Genomic DNA, 16,893 nt, shown 5'->3' on the forward strand with positions numbered 1-16,893 from the left:
ATACTAAGTAGTTCCAGCGTTGACCGCTCGATAGCGCCGCTTACCCGCGCTAGAAAAAATCAGTCCGGGAACTTTCCGGACAAACTGTGTATATTGGGAATATCAACCTTTGCACGTGATACTCTTCATGCTCGAGGAAGTATCGCAAGTAGACGCTTCTCTGTGCGTTTTCCATGGCAACGCCATTAATATCAATATCGATTGTAAATTTTAAATATCGAGCTTTTTTGAGAGAAAGAGAGAGAGAGAGAAAACATATACGAAAAGATGAAATAGCAAAACGTCGCGCATCTTTTATGCATAATCGAGCTTACATACAAAACATCTAATGTGTACTTTGTATAATAATAACGAGAATAATATAGCAAGAATACCGGCGAAGTCACTACGGCGACGAGAGAGCACGAATTCGAATATCGACGACACTCAACTTGGCGAAAAAGATAGCGTGTATACGGTCCTCAGAAAAACGAGCTATGTACCACGACGCGTTTCGACATTACGACCCATGATGCTTTCGATAAAGGAAAGGTTTGGGAGAGAGAGAGAGAGAGAGAGAGAGAAAGAGCCTTGCTATGTACCTACCGCATTACGGTTTAACGACACATACGGATAACAACACCGGCAAGTTGTAAAAGCAGGACACTTTAAAAGCTTCTCGGAAGTCAGTACGCGCACGGATATCACATCTTCCTCCGTACTTGTCCAATTAGCTTGCAAAGCTATAAGTATAGGTAGCTATACCCCTCCATACTTATATACATATATAGGTATTCTCGCATATTTAGTACGGAATGTCATTCGTCGAGTAATTGCAGTGAAATAGCAGTTTCGTGACGCAGTTCGACATGAGAAAAAATACATTCCCTCGGGGTGAAATAATTATTTCTAACATTTTTTCTCTTTTACAACGTATATTGCGGCATGATATTTGACGCAACTATAGAATTAAGACACTCGCGAGATATGATCAACTTGTTCATTTAGCGAAGCAAAGTGCGTTTATGACAATGTACCTGGCGTTGATATCCGAAACATTATATTCTCGATGGCGCATCAAAAAGCTCATTTTCGAGGCAGTTTTGCATCAGTTTTCATGCGGTATCCGCGCACGTGCGCGCGCGCGCGCGCGCACACACACACACACACACACACACACATGGACGTGGTTTTTAAGACTAGCACGTGATGTTTATAGCAATCCGCATCGTAGCTTCCTCCACCGAGTTTATCTACATTGCCCGCGCGCGATTGGTATCCGACACGCTCGAATGGTTTTAGATCGAGTTTTGTAGCGTTATCCGCAAAGCGGCCGTTTGCGAGTACGATTATGTCTCCCAGGGAGCGACCTCCAATTTCGCGGTGATATTACGCGCGCGACTACGACGACGAAAGAAAACGTCACCGCTCTCACAGAAACTCGCATGAAATGCGCGCGAGATTACAGATTCCCGACGCCCGGAAGCAAATATCTATTTCGATATCGCTGTACTACATCCATTGTCCTCGAAACGTGCGCGCGACAGCGCGCGCTACTTTCTCGGATGAGCGGCCACGGCGTTGCACTTTATTCCGCAGCAAAACCTCTTGTATATATAATCCCTTTGAAAAAGATGCTTTCCTTCGCGCCTTTGGAATTTCATTTAACTTGAAGCGTAAAAATAAAGACGCTGCGACAACGACTTATTAACTAGCGAAAGTGGAAACTCGAACGGCGGGGATTAGAACGCAAACTTTGATCCGACGAAGCAAACGGAACGTTTTCGGATAAAATCAAGTTTGCAAGAGAATGCGCTTAGAGAATGTACATAAAATAACGGACCACCTTGAACTTTTGACTATTCTATTGTTGCAACATAAGTACACACAACGTGTACGTGAAAAGATGCGAAAAATATTTGCTCGATCGCACAGAAAAGTATTTCGCGAAAGCGGATAAAAGTGTTTATCGATCGCCGACAGCGTAATGTAAATTTCGACTAACTGTTGGAACTGCTAATCCGTCTGCAAAGTAAGCAGAGTACAGAGAGCATGAATAGAAAGCTGTTACCGGGATATATACATGGTGATGTTGTAAAATGGGAACAGCGCCGGCAGACTCTCTCTTGCTAACAAGATAAATAATTATGTTCTACTCCTTTGTTATCTAGAGAGAAAAAATAGAGAAATAAATAATACTGTTGCCTTTTTAAGAAAGTAAACAACAACAGCAAAAAAGGAGGTAACATGTATGAATATAAAACTACCTTAACGAAATATGAAAACAATACACAGCTATATTTACGACTCGTATCATTTTTTCATCTTATTTTTTCATTCCTTGCCCCTCTCTCTCTCTCTCTCTCTCTCTCTCTTTCTCTATTTTAGGTTACAAAAAACTACTACATAGATATACATCGCTTATGGTTGTATGCACGAGAAGAAATTGTCCTATTGTCATAGCTGTCCGATATACACAATCGCGATAAGAAAAAGAAGGAAGAGAATACGCGAAAAGCTACACAGATATTTCGCGGTTTCTTTCATTTCGTAAGAAAACAATAGTCAAAAAAAGAAGAGGATATTCCCCGGATGCGAAAAAATCGGGATTGTTCGTCCCGTGACGAAGTAACGTCTTGTTCCGCGAGGAAAAACAAACCTATTCGTAATTCACCTGAAAATGAAGTGTTTCGCCCATAAAAAATTAGTGCGCCAGTTCTTAATAAAAAAACTTTAAAAAAGTTCTTTTTCCCTTTCCTACATCCTATCTGCAAGCCTTTGTCGGGGCTTTTTCTTTCGGTAGGCGGTTGACTGAAAGGGGTATTATCCGTTCGCGTAAAGGGTCGTGTCGTAACCCATTTTCTCACCCCGACGTTGGAGTGCCAAGAGAGATACATCTTCCCCCTGAAAAGTTTTCCAGTAGCCTCACCTTTCCAACGCTATTGTGTCAACCGTTTTCCTGCAGTCCTGTATCAAGGTGAGAACTCTTAATCTTGGGACTCGTTGGGAGACAACGGCGCGATGCAGCTTCACCCCCTTGGCTACTCTGTGTTTACTTGTGCAAGCAAAGAGGAGCGAGAAGAGGTAGCAGAAAGAAACGACCGTTCCGCATTTGTCTCGTTCCTAGTTCGCAATAGCGACGGTGGGATAAAAAGGACTAAAAAAAAGGTCACAGGAAGAAAAGAGGAAAGCATTTGTAGCGGGATTTCGTGATCGTGTATATATAGTTAGCGGGATTGGGTTTTAAGGAATAAAACGGAGGACAAATAGCGCACGTTAACAACGATTTAAGGCGAAACGAAATCCGATGGAGCGTTGCGCGTAGACGCGACGGCTCGAGATCGCAGCGGCCAGTCGGATGAACCAATATGGTATTTACACAGTCAAATTAGTTGACCCACTGAGCAAAGAGCAACTCTATCGCGGTCGGGTCGACCAATATCAATGCACACGGAAGGTCAAAGTTCATCAGATAAAATTTCATTTTGTACCTTCGGTAATTTCGACGTTTCGTAATTGCGCTGTTATGCGAAATGTATTACATATATATACATTATGTGTGCGTATATTTTGCGGGAAAATTCTATCTCGGTTAATTCCGTTTAATATAATTTCCAACAGGTACATACGTTTGTGGGGAAGAGAAGAACGGAAGTCGAAAAAGCCCCCAATAGAGAATCTTACCGTATTACAGCGATCCAACTCTCCTACCACGATGTCTAGATTCGATTTCACACTGTCGAATCAAATGAGAAGTCGTGACTCTCTAGACTTTCATCGGCCCTGTTCTCGACTAGAATTGGGTCGGTAACTTTCTCGCAGTATCCTGAGTATCATTTAATTACGTCTAGGAAATTTCGAGAGCATACATATATATATATATATATTGTACGAAAGAAGTAACGTGTAGAGAGAAGCTTCTCGAGTAATTGTTATTTCTTTTTTTTCTTACAAATCGATTCAGCGTTGCATGTGCGTGAATGTCTTAAGTTAAATTTTTAAAATTCAATTTTCCACGTATCCAAGACAAATATTGTCACGATAATTTATGAAAGAGATATTAAGTTGGGACGCAAAAGTCGAACAAATTAAATTTACATCGAATAAATTACTTCACGTAATTAATATACATTATATATTCACTATACATTATATCTTCATATCGTGTGAATTTATATATTTTATCTGCTCACACAGTTTGCGTTAATATATTAATAAGATATGAGAAATTCATACCTGTGTCGCGATTACAACTTCGCAATCTCTTTGCGTTATCTGTGAAAACCAAACTAACAGAGCAAGAGAGTCGATTCTTCGAAAAATGTTTTCTATTGCATTTTAAATGCGATAACTAATACATCTTTTTATTAAGAAACGTTTAAAACGGGGTGACAATAAATATTTGTTTAACCTTGCAAGACAGACAGTTAAATTGTGTGATTATTAATCGAGTGGTTGCGTAGGAAACAAAAAAAAGAGAATAATAATATGGAAATACTTGGAAAAAAAGTGTTCGAAGACGAAGGTAGTCGTTACGAAGTCTTTCTAAGCTTACCAATTACGAGGTATACGTTTTTCTTACTTCGGTCGAAACAAGAGATCCTGCAATATAAGTGGCGCGAAAGGGAAATTTATATCCCTTCTAACGTAGCGGTCCGAATACTAGGAGAAAAATAATTAACCCGCCGTGCTTCTCTCTCTCTCTCTCGCTCTCTTCTCCCCTTCTCTTCTTTGAATCGAGTGCCTCGTTGACAACAAAAATTATAGCTTGCGCTGGAAAATAGCGTCGTCCTGTCCACGGGGCTCTTTTCTTCTCTCGTTACCGTTCGATACATACAACGTCACGTTTTAGGTTTTTGTTTCGTGCCGCACGAAGAAATTTCGCTTCGTTCCAGCACGTTTCGCCGCCGCGTTCCGATCGTTCTTTATTAGGACGCACGTATATATAACGTCTTTTCACCAATACGAATAAAAATAGCTTTGGCGGTTGCGCCGTTATTCAGCTCCGATCGGGAGAAGGTAGATTTTTCTCAGTTAGAAACGCGGTCTTCTCCGTGGGAATCTAATTCGTAGCCGTACGCATCTAAAAGAAGTAAGAACTGGGCCGCTCCGTCTCGGGGAGTAGAAAATTCGTTTTGCAAGTGGTCACTCCAGGTTCGTTTTCTCGTTCAGAATGTTTACGCGAAACACACTTTACCCTCTCTTCCAATTCTAAGATACGACGGCAGAATCTGCGAACAGATATATATTTGCCAAACAACTCTCTCTCTCTTTCAAAAAAAAAAAAAAAAAAATAGCCAAACTCTCTCTTCCTCTATTTCCCAAAAACGATCTTCAGTATATACATACTTGCGCGCGGCGCGCAAGTTTTCCGATTACCGGTAACAAACTGTGATGCTGCCACGCAATGAAGTTTGATGCGCAAGCATTTGTATTCATTACGGCACTTCATAACGAAGCACAACCGATATTGTTATCGAAGTAGCGGGCGAAGTTAATTAGAAGCGCAGTGGGTATACCATTCTATAACTGCATGTCGCGGAGACTGCGCGTGTAACACTGTGGCGTTGGTAATCATAATTACCGCTCTCACCTAATAACAATTATTGCAATAATTCGTTAATTTTATTAACCAATCAATTCTTTACACACATCGATCAACTTTGCGCGAATTATCGATGTACGCATTGCCGAAGCGAAACCTCGCCGTTATTTTTCCCAGATTCGTCTTGCGGTCACGTGTGTTTTCAACTGCGTAAACTGTTAAAAGATCAATCACTCGAGACAGTTGTGACAGTTATCTGACTCAAAAACGGCAATTTCGCAGATGCGCGATTTTTTATTCACAGTGCCCGGAATATGTTATGTACACGCTGTGTATAGAGAATACACGTGAGAGAACACTCCCGCTCTACGTAAGCACATCTCTGAACGAGGACTGAAAATGCAAGGCATCCCTATAGATTACGTCGCCACGTCACCTCTGCCACGATAGGGGGATGAAGAGAAAAGGGGGCAAGGGTATTTCTCCCCTATCTACGCGTACCTATGTAACTTTTCATACTCGCGGAACGGGGTGGACCGCAAAACCAGATATGCGCGACCTGCAGCCGCTGCAGTTGTGCAAAAACAGTGCGACAAGCAACGTGCTGAGTTTTTGTTTTTCTTTTATCGTCTCTCTCTTTTTCCAACGGTTTCGTGAGATAATGACGATCTATGGTGAAACACGCCACTTCTTGCAAGTCATACTATTCCAGAGTATCAAGGTTGTAATAGGCGCGCACTTTTCATCATATCAGATTGAAACGCGTCGGTGTGTGTACGTACGCCCCCGCCCATGAAAACAGTATATGCGGCATATCAGCAGGCGTTACAAACTCGATTTTATTATTATTTTGATTTTTTTTTGTTTTGTTTTGTTTTTTTTTTTTTTTTATCACACGGTCTCTCTGATCAATATTCAAAAACCGTGGCGACACGACGTGTAACGAAAAATACTGTGCGGCCTTGTTGTATTAGGCGAGAAAGTAGAACGTGAGCACGTCGGATGCATATCAGCGCTATTGTTGATTACAGTCGCGGTTACGCCCTTTCTCTTTTTTTTTCCCCCTTCCCAGTTACTGACACCACTATTGTACAACGGAAAAGCAAAAAATATGTAATTTCAGGTAGCAATTTTGCACGCGCAATAAGTTCTGGCTCAGTTGCCAATTAGTTATAGATTAACAGACAAAAATGCTCTTACAATCTCTTTGAAGGTTTTTCTATCATATCCATAATTTACGCTTTCGAGAACGTTTACATAGCAGTAGATAGCGGCGTACGTTCGTAACGAAGTTAACAGTTTCGTGAGAGAACACGACTATAACAGAGAAATACATTGAAACTTGCAACCAAACTTAGAATATTGTAGGTGTAATTTAATATGGTCCGAGAGAGAGAGATAGATAGATAGATAGAGAAGAAGAAGAAGAAGAAAATTGTTAGTATTTGAAAAGAAATATAAAATAATTTCATTAATTGTCTATCATGTGTGGGTGTAAAAATGAGACGCGTATTTTGAAATTGAGCGAATTGTGACAAACGTTTGAACGTTCTCTCTAACTTGTTGTTAAATGTTCGCCCATTAATTTCGTACCAAAACCTAGCGAGAGCTCTCAAAGCTCTCCGCGAAATTGCTTGTCCAAATTGATTGTTGCTACGAGAAACACATTCTGGCAGTAAAATATGATTGGTAATTACGTGAATGAACGGGGGTTGTAGCGATGCTACTACCACTTTTATCGCAAGCGTGGACCAACCGGTGGGTGGGGGCGGAGGGGGAGAGGGGGTTGGTCTCTCTAATGCAATTCCCTCGTTATCCCGTGGGTCTCTCTCGCGTTTCGTTCAATTCCGACGGGCTTTTTCAAATCTCCGCTAAAGACATCGACTGAACTGGGTTTGCGGCACGGATGTGGAAAAACAAATCGCGTTACGCTGATTATCTGCGCCGAATTCCGGAAGCCAGAGGGAATATCGAACAGCGATGCGGCGACCGAGGAAATGACGATACGCGGGACCGATATGATACGCAGAGATAAAGAAAAATATTTCAAAAGAGAGTTCCGAGAGAGGGGAAAGAAAACTTGCCCTCGAGTTGTCATCGAATGTCGAAAGTTCTTTCAAATGCGTTTCGGTTTACGATTCGTCGAAAAATACGTTTCAAAAATGCGAACGAAATATTAGTTTTTATATTATATAGAAGAAAGTTTTTGCATATAATGGGTGAGTAATTCTCCGTATACTTCTTTGCGTTTTAATCGTATAATAAACGGTAATTGTCGAATTGAATTTGAAAGCACGCGAATCCGCGCAACACGTTTTAGTTCCAAAATAATGTCGCTCAGAATAAAGTAGCTTAATACACGACACGTAGAACATGTGTTCGCAACAAGTTTCTATACACACGTAACTGCCTCTGTATAATATATTATATTCCTCGTGAGATCTAAAGAACTGCATCCGGCAAAATCATTCGGTAGGATGGTACACGGGCGCTGAAAATACGATCCACGAAGGATATTTCCGAGCCAGTGATCCGTAGATTACATGGCCGGTAAGCAGAACGATTCTGACTTCTAAAAAAACCGTCGTCAAAGCAAGCAGGTACCAAGGTCTCTTCTGACCAGCGGACTGTGCATTCGGCACGTTTTCGACCGTTCGCGAATTGATTCACCCGTTTCTTGTATTTTTCGCTCCTCTTGCTATTTTCGTTTACCTTGTGTACTCTTCTATTTATGCTATCGTTTACTTTGTGCAAGACAAAACAATGCGATGCGAGAGAGCGGAGAAACTCGCCGATTCTTCATGTTGCGCCGTTCGGCTTCTGGATGTTTCTTTGTCCCGATTTCTGACTTATTGCATGTATGTGTGTGTAAAAACAAATTTATATATTATCACATTTTACGATACTTTTTTAAATTTTTAACAGCTAGTGAGACACCGCTCGATTTCTACGGATTCTGGGGTAGTTCTATTACATGTCTCTCTCGTGTGTAAGAAGTTCTGACTCTATTCTAACAATTCCTCAAGAATTCTATCGATAATTACTACGGAGATTGTTTTCACCACTTGAAATCGACCGGAAACGCGCGATATCTAAACCGTATAGACAGTGTGAAACGCTGCTCAATTTCTAGAAGTTCTGGCAATCTTATCTTCTATTTTCGTACAGAACTGAGACTTTGTTCTATTAAATATTTTGAAGAGTTTTATCGATTATTGGTACTGAGATATATTTAAACACTCAAAAGCCGCGATCGGAACGGTGTATTTGACCATAAAAATATAATACTTAATAATTTTTGCTTACTTAAAACACAAATCTAACTTTATTTTATTTTTTATTTTTTTTCTATTCTCTGCAAATGCTTCAATTTTCTAGATTATTGGTTTTAACAAGATTTTCCATGACGTCAAAAGTGTCATTCTATATGTAAAAAACTATATCTGTAAAAACCTTTATATTTCTATAAACTCTTGTATTTCTTAGCATATTTTTGTTGACCTGTTACAGGTTTTAATAAAAACTTTTTAATAAAATCTTTTTATAAATTTAAGGTTTTAATAAAAACTTTTTAATAAAATCTTTTTATAAATGATATGGATAAAAAAATATTAATAAATATTCTTTTTAGAAGAGAAAATGTTACAAAATTTTATTTTCTTTAACTTGTTCAAACTTTGAGAGAAAAATAAAAATCTAATTTTCACCTTATTCTTTGGAAGAGTATAACTTTTTCAAAAGAGATATAAAAGTATATACATATAACACACATATATATATATATATATATATATATATATATATATATGTATTTAATAGTAACATGTTTATATAAAAGACTGTCTTTAATTGTTTCCGACAAAGAATCGTTTCCTAAAATTTTTCGCACTTAGAATCATCCTACATATATATTGAAGTAATAGAAAGAAATATTGAACGATATAGACATTTATAGCTATATTGTATCAATGTATAAGAGAAGAGAATGCACGTAGCTTGAACCTGTCAATAATTTTTGCTCGAAAATACTTTAAAAGTTACTATGAGTGACATTAATTTATATTACACGATCGATGTTTTTCAGTAAAGTAACGACTAAAGCAGTTTTATCTTTCTTCTCGTGTGTTCATAAATTTTAACAATTTAACCGTTGTTTCTATTTTTCTATAAAAAAAAATTTTTTAATACACGACAAAAGATGTATTTATATGTTGAAAGACAATCAGAGTAGAAACACGGCACTGGTGACTGAATCAAACAACTTTTCTCTGAACAACTTTGTGGTTCTTTTATAACCGTTTGAACATTAACGAACAGTAGCTTGTATAAATAATAAAAGTAGTGCGTATACAATAAAAATATGTTATATTTGTATATATTTTACGTATGTGTAAATATGTTATATGTATTACATATTTTATGTGTGTGTAATATGTATATTTGTCAGGTATCAAGTTTCATACTTAATGACCCAGCACACTCGCAACTAGAGAGCAATTACTAATGTGCACTAGAGTAATTACTAATGTGTACTCAAGTAATTACTAAAATAACAAATAAGTTATTTACCGTAGTTTTTACACAAAATGCATAAAGCTTCGTAAACGGCTCGGTGTTTAAGAGCTCGGAAAGCGAAAAATATAGGTTTGAATTCTGGTCTAGTTTTCGTGCCAAATAGTTTGTATCTATAATTCAATTTTACGTGAATTTAGTTTTTATCGGATGGGAGTATAATGAAGAGAATGTTTTTCAGATTGGTTGAATTTGTAGAAAAACGGAAAATCATGAGTGCGGAAAATCATAAGGCCTGTAGCTCAGACAATTATAAAAAAGCAGTCGTTCAGAAAAAAAGTTATTCGATTCAGTCACTACTGCTTGAGTTTTTTCTTATTCTGATTTTTATTCATTAAAATGAATAAAATCTTTATACACACACACGTACGCATATATGAAGATTTATTCGTATAATAATTGTCGAGCGTACTAATATAAAATATGTAAAAACTTTATATAATAATGTTTTATGTTTGTTGCAGTTGAATAAATAAATTGCATTTCACTATGTACCACTGAAGGACGTTCCAGGAAGTTCTACAGTATTCAGCATGCAGTGAGTAAAATTTGAAATATATTTGATTAGCATTTGCTTTTACCCGAGGACCGTCATATTTGCGCATCATGTGCTACGTAAATTTTCGTTAGGTTGCTAATGTTCATATGTACAAACGGCCTGGTGCATACAGATGCGCATCTACGTGATCGAAATTTCATACACCCGTTTATGTCCGATAATCAATGCGAAAGCGACTAATCAGGTACCACGCGCACGCCACGCGCAAATTATCGTTTGGAGTGACGTAAATTGGTGCAGCTGCGATAACGCCAAGTAAAAATGAGCTGTGGTAACGAATGGTAGTAAGATAATATAAAAAGGTACGCGACATATAACTTTGTTGTAGAACAAAAAATTCTATTAAACTTCACGATGCAAAATTAGCATATTGTGACTTGCAAATTTGCAAAACATATACGAGTAGAAATTAAATGATGAAAATATTTGAATGTCTGCGGAGTCTGTTGTGTTTTTCACCCGTGTGTGTAATATACCAAGCAATATTTATACATACACGTACATGCTTTCTTTAATTTGTCTTTTTTCAAATAAAAAATATACGAATGGTCATTAAGAATTAATTTAAATGTTTGTTCTTTAGGTAACAAAACATGTGCGTGTTCAACTCTTTAGCTATATCTTAGTTCTCGATTTTTTTACTAATTTAATTACTTTCCGCATATGTGTATGTTTATATGTGTACATATATAAAATATACGCGATATATACTTATGCGTGCAAAAAATATACATATAATTTATGTACACAATAAATATTTACAAGCTTGTCTTTCTCAATCACTTTGTTCACGTATATTTCTGCCACTTTACGAACGACGCATGATTGATTATATCTGAGCCTGCCGTTAATTACTCAACGTAACATTTCGATTACCACATGCAACGGTTAACTACACTGATGTTTGAACTGATTAATATCAGTATACTTAGATTAATGTGTGATGAGGATGGCAACAACACGGAACACTGAGTGTGATTAATTGCCGCAAGATAATTGCGTTTCTTTGTACTTTTAATGTCCTCTATTGTCATAGATAAATACACGAGACAATTTTATGCATTAAAAAATATCTTCATCAATAATGCTAATAATATTATGAAAATAAGCACGCATATATTTCTGTAAAACGTATCGTGGAATAAAAATAATTATCTTTCTTATAGTGTACACACACACACAAGTACACACATAAATAGCAAGTTGATTACTTTTTCTGCTAATATATTCGCCTGCATTGCTGTGTGTTTTCAATACGTACGTTTTAATTGCGTACATATATTTGCCATAAGCGTACAATTGCCGCGATTCGATGTATATTCTATATGTATATTCTACATGCATATTTTTGTTTCCGCATATATATATATATATACAATCCTACAACCGTCAGTGATTATCGTATCATTAATTCACTATCATCATAGTGCGTATCTATGCAAAACAAATTATAAAGTCATAATTTATTATAGGCAGTTCGATTAAAATATACATGTTATATATCACGTAGTTCGAGTGCGTGTGACAATGTAACAGGCGCGATGCAACGCACGCGCTCTTGTCAAAAATTTGAACAGTCAGCTCAATCATTCGTCGTCATTACTACAATATTAAACTAAACTGTAGACGCACGCGTTTTTTTTCTTTCTCTCTCTCTCTCTCTCTCTCTCTCTCTTTTTCTCTCTCTTTTTCTCTCTCTTTCCATTCGCTTTGTCGTTATTCCATGTATAACGCAAACGACGTGTCGCGCGGCATGAATCGAAAATTCCTCCTCGCAATCGACCGCGACGATTATCCGGCCATTACCTTAATTGCTGGCGTCGCTAATGCGCGTATCCACGCGCGTATAGTTATTCGAATGGCCCGACGTTCCACGCACCCGAGGTCACCGTATCCGGTATCGGTCTTGCACATCAGCGTTCGCCGTTAGTTTAGCTTACCATTTCCCCCTAGAGAGACGTAGTTCTCTCGTGCGAGTGTCACGTCGAATTGCCCGGGCCAGGGGTGGAATCGAGCGAGTTAAACGAGCGGATCTGAATGTCGTCCAGACGGACATGATTGCATAGGGAAAGACTAGAAACTTCGTCCATAATCCGCTAACCAGAGAGATTGCAACCCGAATTCGAAAGCGCGAATTACGTACATGGGAAATAACACCTAATACTCACACATCCTATGTCTAAAACTCTAGTAACGCAATTACTTGAAAACGCATTCGACGAAAGCCGAGGGGAGAAAACGATAAGTGCTCACGGTTATTTCCTAACAATTTCACACGAGCAACAAGCAATAAAACTTTCATAAGGATAATCTCGGCGACAAAAATTGTCTCGGTAAAATCTAGTTTCTCACGCGCAAGTATGTACTACAATACTTGGAATGTGTTTGTATACGATAGATAATTAGCAAGGCGCTATAGATCAGATGCTTGCGAATTCACGTCAGTATATCGTGTTAACAGCAACTACGTTCGATTAGAAATTCCTGAAGGGTTATCCGCGAGTATGCCCCGACCTGTAGAAAGGCATCTAACCGAATATCGTCGTGGCTTGCGCGTAAATTATGCACTGCAACGCATAGTATGCGTCGTAGTGTCCGTCCATTATCGAGAGCGCGCGGCAACGAGCTACACGGTGAAAATGCCAAGGCGTGCAATAACATGGCTAATAACCGCGCCATCCCTTCGTCATATCGTGACTTATCTTTCTCATAGTCACCCTATTGACAGCACTCGCGCAACATCACGTGGAAGAAGCACGTCGTTACACAATAATTAATTCGAGAACATGTATGTAACAACAAATGATGATGTGTTATTAAAATTCTGTTATATGAATAAAAATAATGCACTTATAAATAATGAATTGCACAAAAATTATTTTACGCAGAAATTATTTTTAATAAGCGAAGACGAGAAGAAAATCACGTGCGCGCGCGCAAGTGTGCCTGTTTTTTTGTACGTGTATATATACATATATATAATAATTGCAAAGATTCGTTAAATTTAGATCACAAAAGAATCAGAGATCAGGGACAAATCAATGTGCGTGAAATATTGATATTGAATGAATAGGAATTATTGCGCGGTGCGATAGATAATAATAAAAACCGAACTCGTATATCATCATTACTTCATCGCAGTGACATTCGTCGTCATTAGTGATATAACAAGAAAAAAGATAATCGGATCAATTAACAATCCGCTAAGGAATTGAATATAATCATTCAGCGCGAGCGCTGCGCACACGTATAAAGAATCCGGGCATATTATTCATAAAAAGAACTTAGCGAGCCCCAAGGACGCAACTTAAGAGCTCGCATACATTTACATGCGGTTTTATGCGGTAAACTATAAATTGGAATTAACCGGTGAGAGAGCGGAGGGAGGGAAGTAGGTATGCAGCGCCGAGCGAGTTTGGAAGCTTTCCAAGAGCGCGTAGCGTTGTATTGACGCTGCGGATCGCGGCGTAAAATGCGGGACACAGAGAAAAGTGCAATTGCGCATACGGCAGCGCAAGGTAAAATCAAAATTGTCGAGACATGTTAAAAAATAAATAAATAAAAAAACGAGAATAAGCGGTCAACGCGCCAATGCCGGACGCGGTGTACACAGCCAGCCTTCTCTCTCCCGCCCCGCCACCCCGCGCTATGCGTACACAGGTGCGGCGTAGTGCAGTGCTTAACTCGAACGCGGTACGCCATTACGTTGCGAGTTTATGGCGCCGCCTCGGTGTAACCGCCATATCCTGGACTGTACAGGAACGACGGAAAAATATAACCCACTACGTCGTTATAATTAGCCCTCCATTACGTTTAACGTCCATTAACGTCGTTAGTTTCGTAGCGGGGGCAACGCGACGGACAGGAGTTTCTACGTGAAATCCGCGCGGGCATGAAATTTCGTCGATGTTAAATCGAGCGAATCTGCCATTTCGATGTCAATTAATATTCCACGCTCCGTTTTGTACTAATCGCTCGCAGGAAATTCCACTCGAGAGAGAGGAGCGCCAACTTAAGTTCCATTAAATTGTACAAAAGCGTGTAACATACGATTCGCAGACAATAATTACCGTGATATAAATTGCGCGGGAAAATTTCTTTTCTCGATGAGATTAATTTATTCTGTTACGCAACCTATCGAAACTTGTTTGTGTTGAAAGGGATAAAAGTTGGGAAAGCCGTTAGCATCCGCAATCAATAGAAGCGATTAATATGCGATTTAAATTTTTACGTGTCCTTCTGCTTTTTAATTCTTATCTCTTTCAATGTCACTATTAACACACTTTTGCAAAGATTTGAGGGAATGGCGGAAAATACCATTATACTTCAGATCCATTAACGTCCCAGTTTTTTTCGAAAAAGATGGCGTTTGCGGTAATCATCTTTCTGAGAGCTCTGCGCAAAGATTTCTTCTTCATCTGTTATCATTGGCTGCTATTAATTCCGCACGCTTTTTTTTTTTTTTTTACTGAAAGATTCAGAATAAAATAGAAATTTCGTCGTGAAAAGGGAACGTAAACAAGAATAAAAAATTCGAACTAACGAACTTTCCGATTTCATGCAATATATTTCGTCAACATTTACTTAGACCAAGTTAAAAAAGAAGACGTTGTCCGTCGTTTGTTAAAGGAATTATTGCCTGCACAAAGGCGACGCATTAAAAAAACATTTAAGTTCCTTTGCATCATATAATTTCCTATCTCGACATATAATTTCCTATCGAAATCCTGAGATAGATTATACCTCTCCACTTGAATAAGCGACTCACTTGTCACGATTAGTCAGACGAACTTTTCACGATGATGCCTCTTGCCTCAATCTCCTCCCGCTAATTGAATCTATTCGTGAATAAAATTCGCACCCGCTCAAAGGCGACTTCTCGGCAAGACGATCACTTTATAGTTTTATCTTAAAAACCCTTCATCGAGTAACAAAGCGGCGAATATTCTAACTACGCCCAGTTGCCTTCCTAAACTTCCTATTGACAAGTATTGCCCATGATTAACGAGAAGAGGGTACTTGCGAAGTTGCAAAATCTCGTCGACTTGAGAAGGGTCATCTATAATCTGAGTTCACAAAACGATCTCGCTTTCTGTCTCTCTCTCTCTCTCTCTCTCTCTCTGTCTTTCTCTCTTCTCTCTCTCTCTCTCCCTCTCTCTCTCTCTTCTCTCTCTCTTCTCTCTCTCTTTTTCTCTCTCTTCGATTCGTAACGACTCTTAATGACCGCGATTCATTCAGTATGCGTATACAAATTGCCAGGAAAGTCTAGCATAATCTATTCCCTTTCTTTGGGCAGCACGGCAGAATCCAAAGAACTCTTTCAGGTCGGTGTGAAAGCTTTTTCTTTCAATTTGTGAAAGTTCCGGATTAACGATCAGTTCGAGAAGAGAGACGTGAAGCTTGCTTTTTTTTTCTCATCAATTTTGTACGGGAATGTTTGTCGTCACTTTACGTGTAATTACGTGGCTCCGATTTATTTTATACGTATTACACTTTTGTGTGTGTATAAATACACACACGCACACATCTTCCATGTATTTTAATATACTTAAGTTTGTCACATATTTTATATAGTTTATATTCCAAGAAAAATAACATTTTCTCGGCGCAGTTTCTGCAATACGATCTCAAACACGTTATCCGAGAACACTGACACATTTGGCAACGAAATTCAATCCGCTGACCGACTTTTCTACTCACGGGATTTTCAAAACGAATCCACAATGTTTACGATAGTATTGCCAAATAGCAAAACTTTTCTCTATCAACTCACTCTTTGCCGAATAGCGCAAGCGCGGAAAATATTTTGTGCGAAATTTCACGAATTCCAACAAGGTATTGTATTTTAATTTATTAAAGTTACATCAGCAAACGTGTGTGTAAATATAAATTCAAATATATGTGCGTACATATATATATATATATAATTTGTCTCTTTTATGGGTAAACAGAAATTTTTTTGTAAGCAATATTCGAGCGCGGTTTTGGTCTTAACGGACTCGCCTATTTCGAATTCTTTTTCGTGCTGCAAAAGACCAAGATCGTCGCGCCAAATGCGCATTCACAAATACATCCGTAATTTCCAGCTGCCGCCACTTGGTTGCACATCCGCTTCCGAGCTTCTTCCCTACTATCTCGCACTCAGACACCATTCGGTTCTCTCTCTCTCTCTCTCTTTCTCTCTCTCTCTCTCTTTCTCTCTCTCTCTCTCTTTCTCTCTCTCTCTCTCTCTCTCTCT

General features: G+C 38.6%; 1 protein-coding gene across 3 annotated transcripts in view; it reads left to right on the forward strand.

Annotated features, from left to right (window-relative positions):
* Positions 1-16,893, forward strand: part of LOC109855572 (zwei Ig domain protein zig-8-like) — a 121,642-nt gene that overhangs the window by 50,855 nt on the left and 53,894 nt on the right. For all 3 annotated transcript variants that reach the window (XM_020429992.1, XM_020429990.1, XM_020429993.1), the window contains exon 2: positions 10,561-10,634. The gene's annotated coding sequence lies outside the window, so the exon portion shown is untranslated. The remainder of the gene's footprint in view (positions 1-10,560; positions 10,635-16,893) is intronic.

Source organism: Pseudomyrmex gracilis, unplaced genomic scaffold (genome assembly GCF_002006095.1).
Source record: "Pseudomyrmex gracilis isolate BER0280 unplaced genomic scaffold, ASM200609v1 scaffold_92, whole genome shotgun sequence".
In the NCBI taxonomy this organism is placed as follows: Eukaryota; Metazoa; Arthropoda; class Insecta; order Hymenoptera; family Formicidae; genus Pseudomyrmex; species Pseudomyrmex gracilis.